General features: G+C 39.6%; 1 non-coding gene across 1 annotated transcript; it reads left to right on the plus strand.

Annotated features, from left to right (window-relative positions):
* Positions 1 to 8,096: 8,096 nt before the first annotated feature.
* LOC122436482 lies at positions 8,097 to 8,174 on the plus strand. The gene has a single exon (XR_006268024.1).
* Positions 8,175 to 22,963: the final 14,789 nt, after the last annotated feature.

Below are 22,963 nucleotides of genomic sequence, written 5' to 3' on the forward strand. Positions count from 1 at the left end.
AAATCAGTACCTTCTCTTTGGATATGAAATATAGGAAACTCCAAATTTCACGTGGGCATGTCCATTTCAAAAATTGACATTCAGAGTCTTCCACATATTTCATATGGTAATAACATTGTTCAGATTTTCATATACAAATTATTTCTTTTTAATTCCATATTTCATATAAGAAATCTGAAACCATTTTCACATATGAAATGTCAGAGTTTTTATGTTTCACTTATGAAGAGACTGAAGTAGATTTTTCACATAAAGTTAAGAAAATTACAAATATTATATATGAAAATCTACGACCAGATAGGACTATTAAAAAAAAAGAAAGAAAGGAATGTCCATATTGTTTTTTATTTAGAATTTCCCACAAATTCTCAATAAGAGCAAAATAAACTTTCAAATTTCTTCTCAGCAAAATGCTCTTGCATTGTCCCATGTATAATATTGAGAAATCCACCTTGTACATAGGACAATTTTCACCCGTATATTTTAATATAGAAGATTCCAAATTTCTCTAAGAAAATCTGCATACTGCTTTTCAATTATGAAATGCAGTGTAGTCCATATTCTTGGATTTTCACACATGTAGTAATGCAAAATCCATATTTCACGTTGGAAAATTAGTGCCAAGATGTTTGCATATGAAATATAGAGAATTCCACATTACATGTTGGAATATCAGCGACCAGATGTGCTTATGTGAAATGCAGAGGATTCCATACTTCATTATGGATATTGTGGGGCTACATTTTCAATGCAAAATGCAAATGATTTCCAATTTCATATAAGATTACATTGTCATATGTGACAATATGGATTTCTCTATACATGGATTTCTCTGACAATGTAATATTGTCATATGTGTCATATGTGATGTGTAGAGAAATCCATATTTCATAACATTCAGCACCAAGGATTTTCACATGTGTAGCAGAGAGAATCATGTTTCATGTAGGAATTACTGGACCTAGATTAACACATGAAAACATGGAAGATTCCATGATTCAGGGACCACTAGTCACACCCAAGTTTCCAAGTGTGAAATATAGGGATTCCACCGTTCATGTTGGATTTTCTTTTTTATGTGGAATGAACAAAATTATGTGGAATTACACAATTCCACATTTCATAATGGGATATCTTCACATAGACATTCATCTGTGAATTATGAAGAATTCAATATTCTATGTAGGTAATCTGCATCCAGGTTTTTATATAAGAAATACATGGAAGACCAACTTTCATACAGGAAAACCAGTTACTTGCTTTTCTTATATGAACACCTGCATCTCATTTTGTATGTAAAAATACAGAAAAAAATCATACTATAAGTAAAATATACAAAATTGCATTTTGGATGACTGACTTCAGAATTTAGTCTGTGAAATGAAGAGGATTCCAAATTTCCTGAAAAAAAAAAAAAAAAAAAACATTGCCTAAATTTTCATAAGTGAAATGCAGAGAATTTTATAGGTCATGGAGGAAAAGAATATCTAATCCAGTTTTTAATTGAGAAAGAATATTCCATTTTTCAGGTAGGATAAGGTATGTCCAGATTCTCACATGTTATACAGACTGCTATATTTCTTTTTTAACAAAAATACTATGCCCAGATTTTCATAAGTTGAATGTAGAAAATGTCATGTTTCAGTAGAGAATCTGTACCCAGATTTTCTAATGCAAAACATATAGAAGTCAATATTTCTTATAAGGTGATTTGTCTCCAGGTTTTCCTATGCTAAACACAGAGAATTCCATATTCATGTAGGAAAATCAGGGTGCAGCTTTTCATGTGTGATGTAGAAAACTTTAAATATTTCATACTGGAAAAGATGTGTCCAAAATGCCATATGTGAAATATACAGTATTCCATACTTCAGGGAGTATGGTTGGTACCATGTTATTCATATATGAAAGGTAGAGAATTCAATATTCCTAAATGTCATATATAGAAAATTTCAAATTTCTTGTATGAAGTGTTGTGTTCAGATTTTCCTTTTTTTAATATAAATATATTTATTTTAATTGGAGGCTAATTATTTTACAATATTGTAGTAGTCTTGCCATATGTTGACATGAATCCACCACGGGTGTATATGTGTTCCCCATCCTGAAACCCCCTCGCACCTCCCTCCCTATCCCATCCCTCTGGGTCATCCCAGTGCAGCATCACGTGAACTGTGAGCTGTGAGCATTATGATTTGTTTCACATATGATAATATATATGTTTCAATGCCATTCTCCGAAATCATCCCACTCTCGTCCAAAAGACTGTTCTATACATCTATGTCTCGTTTTTGCTGTCTCCCTTATAGGGTTACCATAACCAAGTTTCTAAATTCCATATATATGCATTAGTGTACTGTACTGGTGTGTTTTTTTTTTTTTTTTCCAAAAAAAATTTTTTTTAAATTAGTTGGAGGATAATTACTTCACAATATTTCAGTGGGGTTTATCATACATTGACCTGAATCAGCCATACAGCTACACGTATTCCTCATCCCGATCCCCCCTCCCACCTCCCTCTCCACCCAATTCCTCTGGGTCTTCCCAGTGCACCAGGCCCGAGTACTTGTCTCATGCATCCCACCTGGGCTGGCGATCTGTTTCACCACAGATAATATACATGCTGTTCTTTCGAAACATCCCACCCTCTTTCCTTCTGCTAACCCTGGGGTTCTTCATTTCTTCCTTCTCTAATCGCGTTAGGTGTAGAGTTAGGTTATTTATTTGGCTTTTTTCTTGTTTCTTGATGTAAGCCTGTAATGCTCTGAACCTTCCGCTTAGCACTGCTTTTACAGTGTCCCACAGGTTTTGTGTTGTTGTGTTTTCATTTTCATTCATTTCTATGCATATTTTGATTTCTTCTATGATTTGTTGGTTATTCAGAAGCGTGTTATTTAGCCTCCATATGTTTGAATTTTTAACAAATTTTTTTTTAATTTTTTTATTAGTTGGAGGCTAATTACTTCACAACATTTCAGTGGGTTTTGTCATACATTGATATGAATCAGCCATAGATTTACACTTATTCCCCATCCCGATCCCCCTCCCATCTCCCTCTCCACCCGATTCCTCTGGGTCTTCCCAGTGCACCAGGCTGGAGCACTTGTCTCATGCATCCCACCTGGGCTGGTGATCTGTTTCACCATAGATAACATACATGCTGTTCTTTTGAAACATCCCTCCCTCACCTTCTCCCACAGAGTTCAAAAGTCTGTTCTGTATTTCTGTGTCTCTTTTTCTGTTTTGCATATAGGGTTTCGTTACCATCTTTCTAAATTCCATATATATGTGTTAGTATGCTGTAATGTTCTTTATCTTTCTGGCTTACTTCACTCTGTATAAGGGGCTCCAGTTTCATCCATCTCATTAGGACTGGTTCAAATGAATTCTTTTTGACGGCTGAGTAAAATTTTTCAACTGTATTTGAAATCTGATCTTACTGCACTGTGGTCAGAAAAGATGACTGGAATGATTTCAAATTTTTTGAATTTTCCAAGACCAGATTTATGGCCCAGGATGTGATCTATTCTGGAGAAGGTTCCGTGTGCACTTGAGAAAAAGGTGAAGTTGATTGTTTTGGGGTGAAATGTCCTATAGATATCAATTAGGTCTAGCTGGTCCATTGTGTCATTTAAGGTTTGTGTTTCCTTGTTAATTTTCTGTTTAGTTGATCTATCCATAGTTGTGAGTGGGGTATTAAAGTCTCCCACTATTATTGTGTTACTATTAATTTCCTCTTTCATACTCGTTAGCGTTTGCCATACATATTGTGGTGCTCCTATGTTGGGTGTGTATATATTTATAATTGTTATATCTTCTTCTTGGATTGATCCTTTGATCATTATGTAGTGTCCTTCTTTGTCTCTTTTCACATCCTTTATTTGAAAGTCTATTTTATCTGATATGAGTATTGCGACTCATGCTTTCTTTTGGTCTCCGTTTGCGTGAAATATTTTTTTCCAGCCCTTCACTTTTAGTCTGTATGTGTCTCTTGTTTTGAGGTGGGTCTTTTGTAGACAGCATATACAGGGGTCTTGTATTTGTATCCATTCAGCCAATCTTTGTCTTTTGGTTGGGGCATTCAACCCATTTACATTTAAGGTAATTATTGATAGGTGTGGTCCCATTGCCATTTACTTTGTTGTTTGGGGTTCACGTTTATACAAGCTTTCTGCATTTCCTGTCTAGAGAAGATCCTTTAACATTTGTTGAAGAGCTGGTTTGGTGGTGCTGAATTCTCTCAGCTTTTGCTTGTCTGTAAAGCTTTTGAATTCTCCGGCATATCTGAATGAGATCCTTGCTGGGTACAGTAATCTAGGTTGTAGGTTATTCTCTTTCATTACTTTTAGTATGTCCTGCCATTCCCTTCTGGTCTGGAGGGTTTCTATTGATATATCAGCTGTTATCCTTATGGGAATCCCTTTGTGTGTTATTTGTTGTTTCTCCCTTGCTGCTTTTAGTATTTGTTCTTTGTGTTTGATCTTTGTTAATTTGATTAATATGTTTCTTGGGATGTTTCACCTTGGGCTTATCCTGTTTGGGACTCTCTGGGTTTCTTGGACTTGGGTGGCCATTTCCTTCCCCATTTAGGGAAGTTTTCAGCTATTAGCTCCCTGAGTATCTTCTCATGGCCTTTCTTTTTGTCTTCTTCTTCTGGGACTCCTATGATTCGAATGTTGGGGCGTTTCACAGTGTCCCAGAGGTCCCTGAGGTTGTCCTCATTTCTTTGGATCCTTTTTTCTTTTATCCTCTCTGCTTCATTTATTTCCACCATTTTATCTTCTACCTCACTTATCCTATCTTCTATCTCCATTATTCTACTCTTGGTTCCCTCCAGAGTGTTTTTGATCTCATTCATTGCATTATTCATTTTTAATTGACTCTTTGTTTCTTCTAGGTCTTTATTAAACATTTCTTGCATCTTTTCAATCTTTGTCTCCAGGCTATTTATCTGTAACTCCATTTTGTTTTCAAGATTTTGGATCATTTTTATTATCATTATTCTAAATTCTTTTTCAGGTAGATTCCCTATCTCCTCTTCTTTTGTTTGACTTGGTGGGCATTTTTCATGTTCCTTTACCTGTTGGGTATTTCTTTGCCTTTTCATCTTGTTTAGATTGCTGTGTCTGGAGTGGGCTTTCTGTATTCTGGAGGTCTGTGGTTCCTTTTTATTGTGGAGGTTTTACCCAGTGGGTGGGATTAGACGATTGGCTTGTCAAGGTTTCCTGGTTAGGGAAGGTTGTGGTAAGGTGTTCTGGTGCATGGAACTTGATTTCTTCTCTTTGGAGAGCAATGGAGTGCCCAGTAATGAGTTTTGAGATGGGTCTATGTGTTAGGTGTCACCTTGGGCAGCCTGTATGTTGACATTCAGGGCTATGTTCCTGCGTTGCTGGAGAATTTGCGTGGTATGCCTTGCTCTAAAACTTATTGGCTCTTGGGTGGTGGTTGGTTTCAGTGCAGGCATGGAGGCTTTTGGACGGTCACTTATCACTTAAGGTTCCACATAGTCAGGAGTTTTCTGGTGTTCTCAGGTTTTGGGCTCAAGTCTCCTGCCTCTGGATTTCAGTTTTATTCTTCCTGTAGTCTCAGGACTTCTCCAACTATACAGCACTGATACTAAAACTTCTAGATTAATGGCGAAAAGATTCTCCCCCGTTAGGGACACCCAGAGAGGTTCACAGAGTTACATGAAGAAGAGGAGAGGGAGGAGGGAGATAGAGATGAGCAGGAGGAGAAAAAGGGGGACTCGAGGAGAGAGACAGATCTACACAGTTGTCTGTTCCCAGAGTGTTCTTCGTAGCCCAGACACCCACAAAGATTCACAGAATTAGATTGGGAAGAGAAGGGGAAAGCAGGAAATAGAGGTGTTCTGAGGTAGAAAACAGAGAGTCAAGATTGGGAGAGAATAATCAACACACTCCTGAATAAAAATGGGAACTGAATATTGGATTCTTAAATGTTCACAATTTACATCATGTAATGACAAACAAAAATTAAAAATCTAGAGTAGAAGTTAGACTCTTAAATATACTATATTAAAAACAAAAACCAAAACATACCAAAAAAATTTTAGAAATATATATGAAGTTCGGTTTAAAAATAGGGCTTCTCTTCTTCTTTTTTTTGTAAGGTTATAGTGTATTGAAAATGAAAATTAAGGAGTAGTAGAGGAGTACTAGAGGACTTTAAAAGAAATAAGAGAAAAAGAAAAATAGAAAATAGAAGAGAAAAAGGAAAGAAAAAAAAGAAGAAGAAAAAAAAAGGAAAAAGAAAAAAAGAAAAAAAAAAATTTTTTTTTTCCCTAATTAAAAAAATCGTAAAAATCTATGGAAATGAAAGTTAAGGAGTAATGGGGGAGTAATAGGGGATTTTAAAGGAAAATAAAAGAGAAAAAATAAAAAAGAAAAAAAGAAAAAATAATAAAAAAGAAAAAAGAAAAAAAGAAAAAAAAAAAGCGAAAAAAGTAAAATTATATCTAGGAGTTTCTCTGGAGCTGTTGCGGTCAGTGTGGGTCCGGCTCAGTTTCAGATAGCTCCTCGTTCCAGCTTACACTTCTCGATATCTACAGGCCCCTTCCGGTGTAGTCGGTGTTTTCTAGAGGGATTTTAATCTGTTGCACCAGTCCCTTCTGAGGCGGTTCCCTTTGTTTATTTGGCTTCTGTTTGCCGGTCTCTTCAGAGCCTCATTTCCGCCCTGACACAGGCGGGGGGAGGTGGACTCTTATTCAGGTAGATAGTTCCATCACGCTGCGGGGAGGGGGCTGGCGCTGCTTTCTCCGTCTGCACTGCTCAGGTTCCCGGCTGCTCTATATAGAGCGCGCCCCACGCTGCATGCGGTTCCAGCCCTCGGGTGTTCCACAAAAGCACGGGACAGAAAGCTGCGCCTGCTCTTTGTGCCTTCCCCATCACAGCGGTCCAGGCAGCCAGGGGCTTGATGGGCACACTCTCCCCAGGTGCAATGCGCCCACTCCCATCCGCAGTCCCAGTCTCAGTTTCCGCCGGCGCCAGTTGGGTGTGTGCGCCTTCTGCCCTCCGTGTCCCCAGCCCCAGTCCCCACCTGCGCCGTTCGGGTGCCTGCGCCCTGTGTCTCGCCGCGACCCTCCCGGCGGATGTCGACCATCCAGAATCTCAGGAGGTCTTTGATTTGAAACTGGAGGCCTGTTTGCAGTGCGGCAGGGGATGCGGTCCTTGGAGCCAAGCCTGCCCCCTGCCTCCTGCCTCCGTCGGGGCTGGGCCGGGCTGCAGCCTGTGAGCTCTTCTCTGGACTTTCTCGGTCCCTTTGTTCTGTGAACGGCTGGCAGTGTACTGGTGTTTTTATTTCTGGCTTACTTCACTCTGTATAATAGGCTCCAGTTGCATCCACCTCATTAGAACTGATTCAAATGCACTCACTTTAATGGCTGAGTAATATTCCATTGTGTATATGTACCACAGCTTTCTTATCCATTCATCTGCTGATGGATATCTAGGTTGCTTCCATGTCCTTCCTATTATAAGCAATGCTGCAATGAACATTGGGGTGCACGTGTCTCTTTCAATTCTGGTTTCCTCAGTGTGTATGCCCAGTAGTGGGATTGCTGAGTCAAATGGCAGTTCTATTTTCAGTTTTGTTTTTTTTTTTAAGGATCTTCACAATGTTCTCCATAGTGGATGTACTAGTTTGCATTCCCACAAACAGTGTAAGAGTGTTCCCTTTTCTCCACACCCTCTCCAGCATTTATTGCCTGTAGACTTTTGGATTCTGGTGTGAAATGGCTTTTCTAATGTGAAACAGAGTGTATTTCATAGTTCATTAGGATAATATGCACTCTGCACTCAGATTACCATATTAAAATATAGGAAATATCATATTCCATGTTTGAGAAGCTAAGGTGATATTTTCATATACAAAATATCAAAGGTCCATATCTCATGTATGAATATGTTTGTGCAGTCCTGCTTATCAACATTCAGACTTCCTAACTACATGTACAAAAATGTATCCACATGTTTTCATATTGAAAAATATACATATATATGTATACCTCATCTATCAAAACTAAACCCATATTTTTATATGTGAAATACAGGGTTCATATATCAGATAAAAAAAAAAATCTCAGAGGTGATGAATTGATCAGATAGATGAGGCTGGTCTTGTCCCGCGCCATTGATTATCGAGGCGATTCTGATCTAAAGAAAAAAGAAAAGAAAAAAAAAATTTAAAAAAAAAAGAAGAAAAAAAAAGAAAAAAAAAGAAAGAAAAAAAAGGAAAAAAAAAAAAAAAAAAAAAAAAAAAAAAAAAGAGAAAAAAAAAAAATCTTTACCAGGCTTTTCTTATTCCAAATATGCAAAGTTTCAAGCGTTGTCAGAAAATATTCATTCAGATTTTAACGTATGATTGAGAATTCCATATGTGAGACGGAAATCTGAACGAGGATCTTCATATGAAAAATATACACAGTGACATATTTGACGTAGAAAATTTTACACCCAGTGCAATATCATCGCCACTTGAGATTAGATTTAGCTTCACTCTGCTGTATGTCAGTTTCTTCATTCCATTTCTTCTGAAAACCCTCACAAGTAACTCACTTTAACAGCAAGTTCACTTCACTCGAGTGCTCAGGGGTGTCCAACTCTTTGCGACTGCATGAACCACATCATGTCAGGGCTCCCTGTCCATCAACAACTGCCAGAGTCCACCCAAACCATGTTCATTGAGTCAGTGATGCCATCCAACCACCTCATCCTCTGCCATCTCCTTCTCCTCCTGCCGTCAATCTTTCCCAGCATCAAGGTCTTATCAAATGAGTCAGCTCTTCTCTCAGATGGCCAAAGTATTGGACTTTCAGCGTCAACATCAGTCCTTCTAATGAACACCCAGGACTGATCTCCTTTAGGATGGACTGATTAGACCTCCTTGCAGTCCAAGGGGCTCTCAAGAGCCTTCTCCAACACCACAGTTCAAAAGCAGGAATTCTCCATCATTCAGCTTCCTGTATACTCCAAATCTCACATCCATATCAAACTACTGGAAAAACAATAGCCTTGACTAGACGGACAATTGTTGACAAAATACTGTCTCTGCTTTTTAATATGCTGTCTAGGTTGGTCATAAATTTCCTTCCAAAGAGCAAGAGTTTTTTGTTTGTTTGTTTTTGTTTTGCCTTTTTTTTTTTTTTTTTAACTCCATGCCTGCAATCACCGTCTGTAATGATTTTGGAGACCAGAAAAATAAAGTCAGCCACTCTTTCCACTGTATTTGGAACGAGTCTGTTGTTCCATGTCCAGTTCTAACTGTTGCTTCCTGACGTGCATACACATTTCTCAAGAGGCAGGTCAGGTGGCCTGGTACTCCCATCTCCTTCAGAATTTCCCACAGTTTATTGTAATCCACACAGTGAAAGGTTTTGGCATAGTCATTAAAACAGAAATATATGTTTTCGTTTGGTCTTTTTTTTCCCCCTTGTTTGTTTGTTTCCAAAACAGTCTTGCATTTTCAATGATCCATTGGATGTTGGCAATTTGATCTCTGGTTCCTCTGCCTTTTCTAAAACCAACCTGAACTTTTGGAAGTCCACTGTTCACATATTGCTGAAGTCTGGCATGGATAGTTTTGAGCATTACTTTACTAGCGTGTGAGACGAGTGCAATTGTGTGGTAGTTTGAGCATTCTTTGGCATTGTCTTTCTTTGGATTTGGAATGAAAACTGATCTTTTCCAGTCCTGTGGCCACTGCTGAGTTTTCCAAATTTGCTTTCATATCGAGTGCAGCACTTTCACAGCATCAACTTTGAGGATTTAAAATAGCTCAACTAGGAATAAGCTAAGAAGCCTCTTGGCCTGAGTGTGAGTGGTTAGAAGAGCCCCATTGTCAGACCCCTTAAGGAAACTGATTAAAAGGTAGAGATCAGTTGTCTCAGACTGAACCGCGAGGCAGTGAGGCAACACATCACGACTCAGTCTCCTGATTTCCTTTGTGGAAGTCCTCCTTTACTTTGGAATTCCTTGGAATCTCTTAGAATTTTCTTTTAAAACTGGCTCCAAAGATGGCAGAGGAAGAGAATGAGGAGACCAATTTCTCTCCCACTAATTCATTGAAAGAGCATTTGAATGCTGAGCAAACTCCACAAAACAACTTCTGATCACTAGCAGAGGACATCAGACACCCAGAAAAGCAGTCCATTTTCTGGGGGAGGACAAAATATAAAAGATAAAAAGAGAGAGAATAGAGTTAGGGACAGAGATCCATCCCGGGAAGGGAGTCTTAATAGAGGAAGCTTCCAAACACCAGGAAACCCTCTCACTGGTGGGTCTGGGGGAAGTTTTCGAATCTCAGAGGGCAACCTCACTGGGAAGGAAAATAAATAAAACCCACAGATTACATGCCTAAAAACAAATCTCAGCAGAAATGTACCCCAGACACTCACATCCGCCACCATCAAGTGGGAGCTAAAAGGAGAGCCACTAGCATTGCTTAGGGTAAGGACCAGGCCTGAATTCCCTGAGGGCAATTGGAGGGAGCTAACGCGAGATAGCAACTTAAACTGTGGGATAGCAAGAGAGAGATAATTAACTTGGGAAAAGCCTTAAATTTAGGCACTACCTACCCATTCCCAGGACGAAGGACTGAGCAAATACCAGAGAACAGCTATCCGGCTGCCGACCGGCCCATCCCCCGCTGGAGGCAGGAGGCAGAGGGGAGGGGAAAGGGGCAAACTCGGCCCCAGAGACAGCACCCCCTACCAAACAGCAAACAGGCTTCCAGCTTCTAACCAAAGACTTCCTGAGATTCTGGATGGTTAACATCCACTGGGAGGGTCGCAGCCAGAAATCAGCTTCCCAGAAGGGACACAAGGCACACCCAACCAGCGAGTGCAGAACCCGAGGCTGGGACTATGGAGGGGATAAGGCATAGTGTGCCAGGGGAGAGTGTGCTAGTCAAGTTCCTGGCCGCCTGAGCTACTCTGACCAGGGAAGACACAAAATGCAGGCACAAATGTGTCTGCATCTTTGTGGAGTACCTGCAAACCAGAATCTGAGTGGCTTAGGCCTGGGGAGTGCACACAACTCAGGGCCCACTCCCTGTACAGCAGCCTGGAGCCTGAGCAGTGTAGATGGGGAAAGCACACACGCCATGAGCGCGGGGAACCCAGTATGACTGAAACACTGTGAGTGCTCCCCGCACATGCCAGTGATATTTGTCTGCCGTGCTCCTCCCTCCCCACAGCATGACTGAGCAAGCAAACCTAAACAAGAGACCACCTCCTTCTGCTTGTGTCAGGGCAGAAATTAGACACTGAAGAGACCTGCCAACAGAAGCCAAATAAACAAACCACTTTAGAAATGACAGATACAACAGATTAAAATCCCTGTAGTTAACACCGACTACACTGGAAGGGGCCTATAGATATTGAGAAGTGTAAGCTGGAACAAGGGGCTATCTGAAACTGAACCAAAGCCACACTGCCCGCAGAGCTCCAGATAAATTCTTAGATACATGTTTGCTATTATTATTATTTTTATAATTAAATTGTTTTCTGTTATTTTTTTAAAACCCTTCTATTACTCCTTATTTTTCATTTTTATAACCCACTATAACCTGACCAAAAGAAAATCCTATTTTTACAGCAAACTTCATATATATTTTTAAATTTTTTGTGTTTCTGTGTTTTTTTTTTTTTTTTAATATTGTATTGTTAACAGTCTAACCTCTACTCTAGATTTTTAAGCTTTGTTTTTCAGTATTTGATATCAATTTTGGACATTTAGGAATCCTCAGTACCCATTTGTACTCAGGAGTGTGATTACTGGTTTGATCACTCTCTCACCCTTTTGACTCTCCTTTTTCTCCCCCAGATCACGTCTATTTCCTCCCTCTCGCTTCTATTCTCAATCCAATACTGTAACTCTCTGTGGGCATTCTGGGCTGTGGAGAACACATTGGGAACAGAGTGTACTCTAGAGCTGCCTCTGCTCTCTTGAATTCCCCCTTTTCTCCTACTGCTCACCTCTTATCTCCTTCCTCCCTCTACTCTTCTTCATGTATCTCTGTGAACCTCTCTGGATGCCCCTCACTGTAGAGAATCCTTTCACCATTAACCTAGAGGTTTTATTATCAGTGCTGTATGGATGGAGAAGTCTTGAGGCTACTGGAAAAATAAGACAGAAATCCAGAGGCAAGAGGCTTAAGCCCAAAAACTGAGAACGCCAGAGAACTCCTAACTACAGGGAACATTAATTAATAAGACATCGTCCAAAAGCCTCCATACCTACACTGAAACCAACCACCACCCAAGAGCCAATAAGTTCCAGAGCAAGACATACCACACAAATTCTCCAGCAACACAGGAATATAGCCCCGAGTGTCAACATACAGGCTGCCCAAAGTCACACCAAACCCATAGACCCATCTCAAAACTCACTACTGGACATTCCATTGCACTCCAGAGAGAAGAAATTCAGCTCCACCCACCAGAGCACCGACACAAGCTTCCCTAACCAGCAAACCTCGACAAGCCAAACATCCAGCCCCACCCACTGGGAGAAACCTCCACAATAAAAAGGAACCACAGACTACCAGAATACAAAAAGGTCACCCCAAACACAGCAATCTAAATAAGATGAAAAGACAGAGGAATACCCAGCAGGAAAAGGAACATGAAAAATGCCCACCAAGCCAAAAAAAGAGGAGGAAATAGGGAATATACCTGAAAAGGAATTTATAATAATGATAATAAAAATGACCCAAAATCTTGAACACAAAATAGAGTTACAGATAAGTAAACTGGAGACAAGGATTGAGAAGATGCAAGTAATGTTTAACAAAGACCTAGAAGAAATTAATAAAAAAGAGTCAATTAAAAATGAATAATGCAATAAATGAGATAAAAAACACTCTGGAGGGAAACAACAGTAGAATAATGGAGGCAGATGACAGGATAAGTGAGGTAGAAGATAAAATACTGGAAATAAATGAAGCAGAGAGGAAAAAAGAAAAAAAGAATTAAAAGAAATGAAGACACCCTCAGGGACCTCTGGGGCAAAATGAAATGCCCCAACATTCGACTCATAGGAGTCCCAGAAGAAGAAGACAAAAAGAAAGGCCATGAGAAGATACTCAAGGAGATAATAGCTGAAATCCTCCCCAAAGTGGGGAAAGAAATAGTGACACAAGTCCAAGAAACCCAGAAAGCCCCAAACAGGATAAACGAAGGTGAAGCACCCCAAGACAAATATTAGTCAAATTAACAAAGATCAAACACAAAGAACAAATATTAAAAGCAGCAAGGAAGAAACAACAAATAACACACAAGGAGATTCCCATAAGGATAACAGTTGATTTTTCAATAGAAGCCCTTCAGGTCACAGTGGAATGGCAGGACATACTTAAAGTAATGAAAGAGAATAACCTACAACCCAGAATACTGTACCCTGAAAAGATCTCATTCAGATATGAAGGAGAATTCAAAAGCTTTACAGACAAGCAAAAGTTGAGAGAATTCAGCACCACCAAACCAAATCTTCAACACATGCTAAAGGATCTTCTCTAGACAGGAAAGGCAGAAATGTTGTATGAACGTGAACCCAAAACAAGAAAGCAAATGGCCACGGGCCCATTCTTATCAATAATTACCTTAAATGTAAATGGGTTGAATGCCCCAACCAAAAGACAAAGACTGACAGAATGGACACAAAAGCAAGACACCTATATGCGCTGTCTACAAGAGACCAACCTCAAAGCAAGGGACACATACAGACTGAAAGTGAAGGTATGGAAAAAAAAAAATTCATGCAAACGGAGACTGAAAGAAAGCAGGAGTTGCAATACTTCTTATATCAGATGAATTGACTTCAAAATAAAGGCTGTGAAAGGAGACAAAGAAGAATACTACATAATGATAAAATAATCAATCTAAGAAGAAGATATAACAATTATAAATATAGGTGGTATTATATTATATTGTGTTATATTATATTATATATTTAATATAGAAATTATTATATGTTATATATTTATAATATGTTTTAAAATTATCAAATGTTAAAATTAAATGTATTAAAAATTCAAACATACGGAGGCTAAATAACATGCTGCTGTATAACCAACATGTCATAGAAGAAATCAAAATATGCGTAGAAATGAATGAAAATGAAAATGCAACCCAAAAGCTATGGGACACTCTAAAAGTAGTGTTTAGGGGAAGGTTCATAGCAATACAGGCTTACCTCAAGAAACAAGAAAAAAGTCAAACAAATAACCTAACTTTACATAAAGCAACCAGAGAAGGAAGAAATGAGGAACCCCAGGGTTAGTAGAAGGAAAAAAAAAATCTTTAAAATCAGGGCAGAAATAAATGCAAAAGAAATAGAAGAGACCATAGCAAAAATCAAGATAGCTAAAAGCTGGTTTTTTGAAAAGGTAAATATAATTGACAAACCGTTAGCCAGACTCATCAAGAAACAAAGGGAGGAGAACCAAATCGACAAAATTAGAAATGAAAATGGAGAGATCACAACAGACAACGATGAAATACAAAGGACCATAAGAGACCGGTAACAGCAGCTATATGCCAATAAAATGGACAACTTGGAAGAAACGGGTAAGTTCTTAGAAAAGTATAACGTTCTAAAACTGAACCAGGAAGAATTAGAAGATCTTAATAGACCCATCTCAAGCACGGAAATTGAAAAGGTAATCAGAAAATTTCCAACAAACAAAAGCCTATGACCAGATGGCTTCACAGCTGAATTTTACCAAAAATTTAGAGATGAGCTAACACCTATCTAAGAAGGCTCAAACTACCACACATCTCACACACTAGTAAGGTAATGAGCAAAATTCTCCAAGCCAGGCTTCAGCAATACGTGAACCAAGAACTTCCAGATGTTCAAGATGCTTTTAGAAAAGGCAGAGGAACCAGAAATCAAATTTTGAATATCTGCTGGATCATCGAAAAAGCAAGATAGTTCCAGAAAAACATCTATTTCTGCTTTATTGACTAGGCCAATGCCTTCGACTGTGTGGATCACAATAAACTGTGGAAATTCTGAAGGAGATGGGAATACCAGACCACCTGACCTGCCTCTTGAGAAACCTATATGCAAGTCAGAAAGCAACAGTTAGAACTGGACATGGAACATCAGACTGGTTCCAAATAGGAAAAGGAGTACATCAAGGCTCTATATTGTCACCCCGCCTATTTAACTTATATGCAGAGTACATACAGAGAAACGCTGGGGTGAAAAAGCACAAGCTGGAATCAAGGTTGCCGGGAGAAATATCAATAACCTCAGATATGTGGATGACACCACCCTTATGGCAGAGAGTGAAGAGGATCTAAAAAGCCTCTTGATGAAAGTGAAAGAGGAGAGTGAAAAAGTTGGCTTAAAGCTTAACATTCAGAAAACTAGGATCATGGCATCTGGTTTCATCACCTCATGGGAAATAGATGGGGAGACAGTTGAAACAGTGTCTGACTTTGTTTTTTGGGGCTCCAAAATCACTGCAGATGGTGACTGCAGCCATGAAATTAAAAGACGCTTACTCCTTGGGAGGAAATGTATGACCAACCTAGATAGCATATTAAAAAGCAGAGACATTACTTTGCTAAAAAAGGTCCATCTGGTCAAGGCTATGGTTTTTCCAGTGGTCATGTATGGAGGTGAGATTTGGGCTGTGAAGAAAGCTGAGCACTGTAAAATTGATGCTTTTGAACTATGGTGTTGGAGAAGACTCTTGAGAGTCCCTTGGACTGCAAGGAGATCCAACCTGTCCATCCTGAAAGAGATCAGTCCTGGGTGTTCATTGGAAGCTGAAACTCCAATACTTTGGCCACCTCACGTGAAGAGTTGACTTGTTGGAGAAGACCCTGATGCTGGGAGTGATTGGGTGCAGGAGGAGAAGGGGATGACAGAGGATGAGATGGCTGGATGGCATCACCGACTCGATGGACATGAGTTTCAGTGAACTCCAGGAGTTTGTGATGGACAGGGAGGCCTGGCGTCCTGTGATTCATTTGGTCTCAAGCAGTCGGACACGACTGAGTGACTGAACTAAACTGAACTGAACACCTATCTTACACAAACTCTTCCAGAAAATTGCAGAAGGCAACCTTCCAAACTCATTCTATGAGGCCAACATCACACTAATTCCAAAACCAGGCAAAGATGTCACAAGAAAAAAAGAAAAAGAAAAGAAAACTACAGGCCAATATCAGTGATGAACATAGATGCAAAAATCCTTAGCACAATTCTAGCAAGCAGAATCCAACAACATATTAAAAAGATCGTACATCTTGACCAAGTGGGCTTTATCCAAGGAATGCAAGGATTCTTTAATATCTGCAAATCAATCAATGTAATACACAACAGTTACAAATTGAAAGATAAAAACCATATGATTATCTCAATAGATGCAGAAAAAGCCTTTGGCAAAATTCAACATCTATTTATGATAAAAACTCTCCAGAAAGCAGGCATAGAAGGAACATACCTCAACATCATAAAAGGTATATATGACAAACCCACAGCAAACATTATCCTCAATGGTGAAATATTGAAAGCATTTCCCTTAAAGTCAGGAAATAGACAAGGGTGCCCACCCTCACCACTGTTATTCAACATAGTTTTGGAAGTGTTGGCCACAGCAATCAGAGCAGAAAAATAAATAAAAGGAATCTACATAGGAAAAGAAGAAGTAAAACTCTCACTGTTTGCAGACGACATGATCCTCTACATAGAAAACCCTAAACACTCTACTAGAAAATTACTAGAGGTAATCAGTGGCTACAGTAATGTTGCAGGATATAAAATTAATACACAGAAATCCCTTGCACTCCTATACACTAACAATGAGAAAACAGAGAGAAAAATTAAGGAAACAGTACCATTCACCATTGCAACAAAAAGAACAAAATACTTAGGAGTATATCTACCTAAAGAAACAAAAGACCTATATATAGAAAACTATAAAACACTGATGAAAGAAATCAAAGAGGACACAAATAGATGAAGAAATATAACGTATTCATGGATTGGAAGAATCAATATGTGAAACAGACTATACCACCCAAAGCGATCTATAGATTCAATACAATCCCTATCAAGCTACCAACGGTATTTTTCACAGAACTAGAACAAATGATTTCACCATTTGTATGGAAATACAAAACCTCAAATAGACAAAGAAATCTTGAGAAAGAAGAATGGAACTGGAGGAGTCAACCTGCCTGACTTCAGGTACTGCTACAAATCCACAGTCATCAGGACAGTATGGTACTGGCACAAAGACAGAAATATAGATCAATGGAACAGAATAGAAAGCCCAGAGATAAATCCACGAACCTATGGACACCTTATCTTTGACAAAGGAGGCAAGGATATACAATGGAAAAAAGACAACCTCTTTAAAAAGTGGTGCTGGGAAAACTGGTCAACCACTTGTTAAAGAATGAAACTAGAACACTTTCTAACACCATACACAAAAATAAACTCAAAATGGATTAAAGATCTAAATGTAAGACCAGAAACTATAAAACTCCTAGAGGAGAACATAGGCAAAACACTCTCTGACATAAATCACAGCAAGAGCCTCTATGACCCACCTCCCAGAATATTGTAAGTAAAAGCAAGACTAAACAAATGAGACCTAATGAAACTTAAAAGCTTTTGCACAACAAAGGAAACTATAAGTAATGTGAAAAGACAGCCCTCAGATTGGGAGAAAATAATAGCAAATGAGGCAACGGACAAAGGATTCATCTCAAAGATATACAGGCAACTCCTGCAGCTCAATTCCAGAAAAATAAATGACCCAATCAAAAAATGGGCCAAAGAACTAAACAGACATTTCTCCAAAGAAGACATACAGATGGCTAACAAACACATGAAAAGATGTTCAACCTCACTCATTATCAGAGAAATGCAAATCAAAACCACAATGATGTACCATTACACGCCAGTCAGGATGTAAAAGTCTACAAGCAATAAATGCTGGAGAGGGTGTGGAGTAAAGGGAACCCTCTTACACTGTTGGTGGGAATGCAAACTAGCACAGCCACTATGGAGAACAGTTTGGAGATTTCTTACAAAACTGGAAATAGAACTGTCATATGACCCTGCAATCCCACTTCTGGGCATACCCACTGAGGAAACCAGATGTGAAAGAGACACGTGCACCGCAATGCTTCATCGAAGCACTGTTTATAATAACCAGGACATGGAAGCAACCTAGATGCCCATCAGGAGACGAATGGATAAGGAAGCTATGGTACATATACACAGGGGAATATAACTCAGCCATTAAAAATAATTCATTTGAAACAGTTCTAATGGGATGGATGAAACTGTAGCCCATCATACAGAGTGAAGTAAGCCAGAAAGGTAAAGACCAATACAGTATTCTAACACATATGTATGGAATTTAGAAAGATGGTAGTGATAACCCTATATGCAAAACATAAAAAGTGACACAGATGTACAGAACAGACTTTTGGACTCTCTGGGAGAAGGTAAGGGTGGGATGTTTCAAGCGAACAGCATCAAAACATGTATATTATCTAGGGTGAAACAGATCACCAGGTTAGATGCATGAGACAAGTGTTCAGGGCTGGTGCACTGGGAATACCCAGGGGATAGGGTAAAGGGAGGTGGGTGGGGGGGTCGGAATGGAGAATACATGTAAACCCATGGCTGATTCATGTCAATGTATGGCAAAAACCATTAGAATATTGTAAAGTAATTAGCCTCCGACTAATAAAAATTAAAAAAAAAAAAAAGACTCAATACCTACCAGTCACACTGAGGGTGCTCAAACAAAACATTCTATGCACCTGTACCAAGAGAGAGCACAGAGACAGAGACAGACCTGCCTTTGAGTGATTGAGTGTCTCCTCAGAGGCATGGGTCAGCTGTGGCCTGACAGGCAAGAGAGACTCTGGCTGCTACAGGCCTCATGCAGTTTGTGGCATAAGCCCTCTTAGAAGAAGTCATCTTTCAACCCACCATAAAGCCACCTAGCAGACAATCCACACATTTCAGGAAAATTATTCCAAAGAAGTTCTTGTCCTGTTGAGGAAGTTTTAGGACTACTACAGATTTCCCAACCTGGGGATCTGGCAAAGGGACTAAGAACCCACAGGGAAGTTGACTTTGGAGGCCAGTGGGATTTGATTATAGAACTTCCAGAGGACTGAAACAGACTGCTGGAGGGCACAAGCAAAACCTTGTGTGAGCCAGGAGCCAAGAGTAAGGAGCAGTGTCCCCACAAGAGACTTAGGCAGACTTGCCTGTGAGTGTCCAGGAGTCTCCAGCAGAAGCACAGGCCAAGAGTGGGATGAGGTGAGATGACAGGCACTGAATTGAAGAGTGCTTGCTCAAGTGCTTTTGAAGGAGGTCCCAATTACTTTCATTATCCTTACCATAGTTTGGCCACAGTTCAAACAACAGGGCTGGAACACAGCCGCATGCATCAAGAGAAAATTGCATTTAAGATTTACTGAATATGGCCCCACATATCAGAACAGGACCCAGGTTGACGCACAGTCTATCTGTCCAATCAGGAAGCTCCCACAAGCCTCTTTTCCTTACCCATCAGAGGGCAGACAGAATGAAAACAACAATCACAGAAAATTAACCAAACTGTGCTCAAACGGATCACAGCCTTGTTTACAACAATGAAACTATGAGCCATGCCGTTTATGGTCGCCCAAGATGGATGGGATATGGTAGAAGATTCTGACAAAATATGGTGCAATGGAGAAGGGAATGGAAAACCACTTCAGTATTCTTACTTTGAAAATCCCATGGACAGTCTGAAAAGGCAAAAAGATGGGACACTGAAAGATGAGCTCCCCAGGTTGGTAGGTGCACAATATGCTTCTGCAAATCGGTGCAGAAGTAACTCCAGAAAAATGAAGAGATGGAGCCAAAAGAAAATGACACCCAGATGTGGATGTGACTGGTGATACATGTAGTCTGAAGCTATAAAGAATGATATTTCATAAGAACCTAGAACGTTATGACCATGAATCATGGTAAATTGGAAGTGGTCAAACAGGAGATGACAAGTGTGAACATCAAACTTCTAGGAATCAGTGAATTACAATTGAGTGGAATGGGCAAATTTAATCCAGATGACCATTTTACCTACTGTGGTGGGCAAGAATCCCTAGAAAGAAATGGAGTAGCCTTCATACTCAACAAGAGTGTGAAATGCAGTACTTGAGTGCAATCTCAAAAATGGCAAAGATCTCTGCTCATTTCAAAGGCAAACCATTCGATAGCACAGTAATCCAAATCTATGTCCTGACCAGAATTGCTAAAGTTGATGTTGAGCTGAAGATCAGTGGGAAGCTGAAGTTGAGTAGTTTTATGATTACCAATAGGACCTTCTAGGACCAAAGCACACAAAAAGATGTCCATTTCTTTGTAGGGGACTGGAATGCAAAAGTAGGAAATCAAGACATACCTAGAGTAACAGACAAGTTTGGCCTTAGGGTACATAATTAACCAGGACAAAGTCTAACAGAGTTTTGCCAAGATAAGGTACTGACATAGGAAATACCCTCTTCCAACAACCCGAGAGACTACTCTACACATGCACATCAGCAGATGGTCAATACAGAAATCAAACTGATTATATACTTTGGAGCTGAAGATAGATACTCTCTATACAGTCAGTCAAAACAAGACCAGGAGCTGACTGTGGCTAATATCATCCATTCATATTGAAATCTTCATACTTATAGAAGAAAGTAGAGAAAACCCCTAGACCATTCAGGCATGACCTAAATAAAATTTCTTGTGATTATAATTGGAAGTGGCAAGTAGATTCAAGGAAGTAGATCTGTTAGAAAACTGTGGACAGAGGTTTGTGATATTGTGCAGGAAGCAGTGATGAAGAATATCCCCAAGAAAAAGAAATGCAAAAGGCAAAATGGTTGTCTGAAGAGGCCTTAAAAAAAAAAAAGCTGAGAAAAGAAAAGAGAGAGGGGGAGATTATTGGAAGGAAAGCGAGAACAGGAAAGATATACCCACCTAAATGCAGAATTTTGAAGAATAGCTGGGGCAAATAAGAGAAACTTCCTCATTGATCAATGCCAAGAAATATGGGAAAACAATAGAATAAGAAAGACTACAGGTCTCCTCAAGAAAATTAAAGATATCAGTCGATAATTTCGTGCAAAGAAGGGCACAGAAAGGGACACAAATATTAGGGATCTAAGAGAATGCACAAACTACCACACAACTGAACTCATCTTTCATGCTAGGAAAGTAATGCTCAAAATTCTCCAAGCAAGGCTTCAGCAAAACGTGAATCGCGAACTTCCAGGTGTTCAAGCTGGTTTTAGAAAAGGCAGAGGAACCAGAGATCAAATTGCCAACATCCAATAGATCATCGAAAAAGCAAGAGATTTCCAGAAAAAAAGCATCTATTTCTGCTTTATTGACTATGCCAAAACATTTAACTGTGTGGATCACAATGAACTGTGGAAAATTCTCAAAGAGATGGGAATACTAGACCACCTGACCCATCTCTTGAGAAACATATATGCAGGTAAGGAAGCAACAGTTAGAACTGGACATGAAACAACAGACTGGTCCCAAACAGGAAAAGGAGTACATCAAGGCTGTATACTGTCACCCTGCTTATTTGACTTATATGCAGAATATATCATGAGAAACGCTGGGCTGAAAGAAGCACAAGCTGGAATCAAGACTGCTGGAAGAAATATTAATAACCTCAGATATGCAGATGACACCACCCTTACAGAAGAAAGTGAAGAGGAACTAAAAAGCCTCTTGATGGAAGTGAAAGAGGAGAGTGAAAAAGTTGACTTAAAGCTTAACATTCAGAAAACTAAGATTATGGCAACTGGCCCCATTACTTCATGGGAAATAGATGGGGAAACAGTGGAAGCAGTGTCAGACTTTATGTTTTAGGGCTCCAAAATCATTGCAGATGGTGATTGCAGCTGTGAAATTAAAAAAAAAAACTCTTACTCCTTGGAGGGAAAGTTATGAACAACCTAGATAGCATGTTAAAAAGCAGAAAGATTACTTTGCCCACAAAGGTCTATCTAGTCAAAGCTATGCTTTTTCCAGTGGTCATGTATGGATGTGAGAGCTGTACTGTGAAGAAAGCTGAGCACCAAACAATTGATACATTTGAACTGTGGTGTTAGAGAAGACTCTTGAGAGTCTCTTGGACTGCAAGGAGATTCAACCAGTACATCCTAAAGGAGCTCAGTCCTGGGTATTCATTGGAAGGGCGGATGCTGAAGCTGAAACTCCAATACTTTGGCCACCTCATGTGAAGAGTTGACTCATTGGAAAAAAACCCTGATGTTGGGAGGGATTGGAGGCAGGAGAAGAAGGGGACAACAGAGGATGAGATGGCTGGATGGCATCACTGAGTCGATGGGCATTAATTTGAGTAAACTCCGGGAGTTGGTGATGGACAGGGAGGCCTGGCGTGCTGCGATTCATGGGGTCACAAAGAGTTGGACATGACTGAGCGACTGAATTGAACTGAACTGCACTGAAGAGAAGAAGAAGATATAAGAGGGGGCAAGAATACACAGAAGAATAACCCAAAGAAAATCTTCATGACACAGATAATCACGATGTTGTCCTCACTACCTAGGCCTAGACATCCTGGAATGCAAGTCAAGGAGGCCTTAAGAAGCATTAGTGAGAGCAAATCTGGTGGAGGTGATGGATATCTAGTTGAGTTATTTAAAATCCTGAAATATGATGCTGTGAAAGTGCTACACTCAATATTTGGGCAAATTTGGAAAACTCAGCAGTGGCCACAGGACCAAAGATCAGTTTTCTTTGCATTCCCAAGGAAAGGCAATGCCAAAGACTGTTTGAACTAATACACAATTGCACTCATCTTCTATATAGAGCACAACGTAATGTCCGGGATTCTCCATGGAAGGTTTCAACAGTATGCAAATGAAGAATTTCCAGAGGTT

Source organism: Cervus canadensis, chromosome Y (assembly GCF_019320065.1).
Source record: "Cervus canadensis isolate Bull #8, Minnesota chromosome Y, ASM1932006v1, whole genome shotgun sequence".
Classification (NCBI taxonomy): Eukaryota; Metazoa; Chordata; class Mammalia; order Artiodactyla; family Cervidae; genus Cervus; species Cervus canadensis.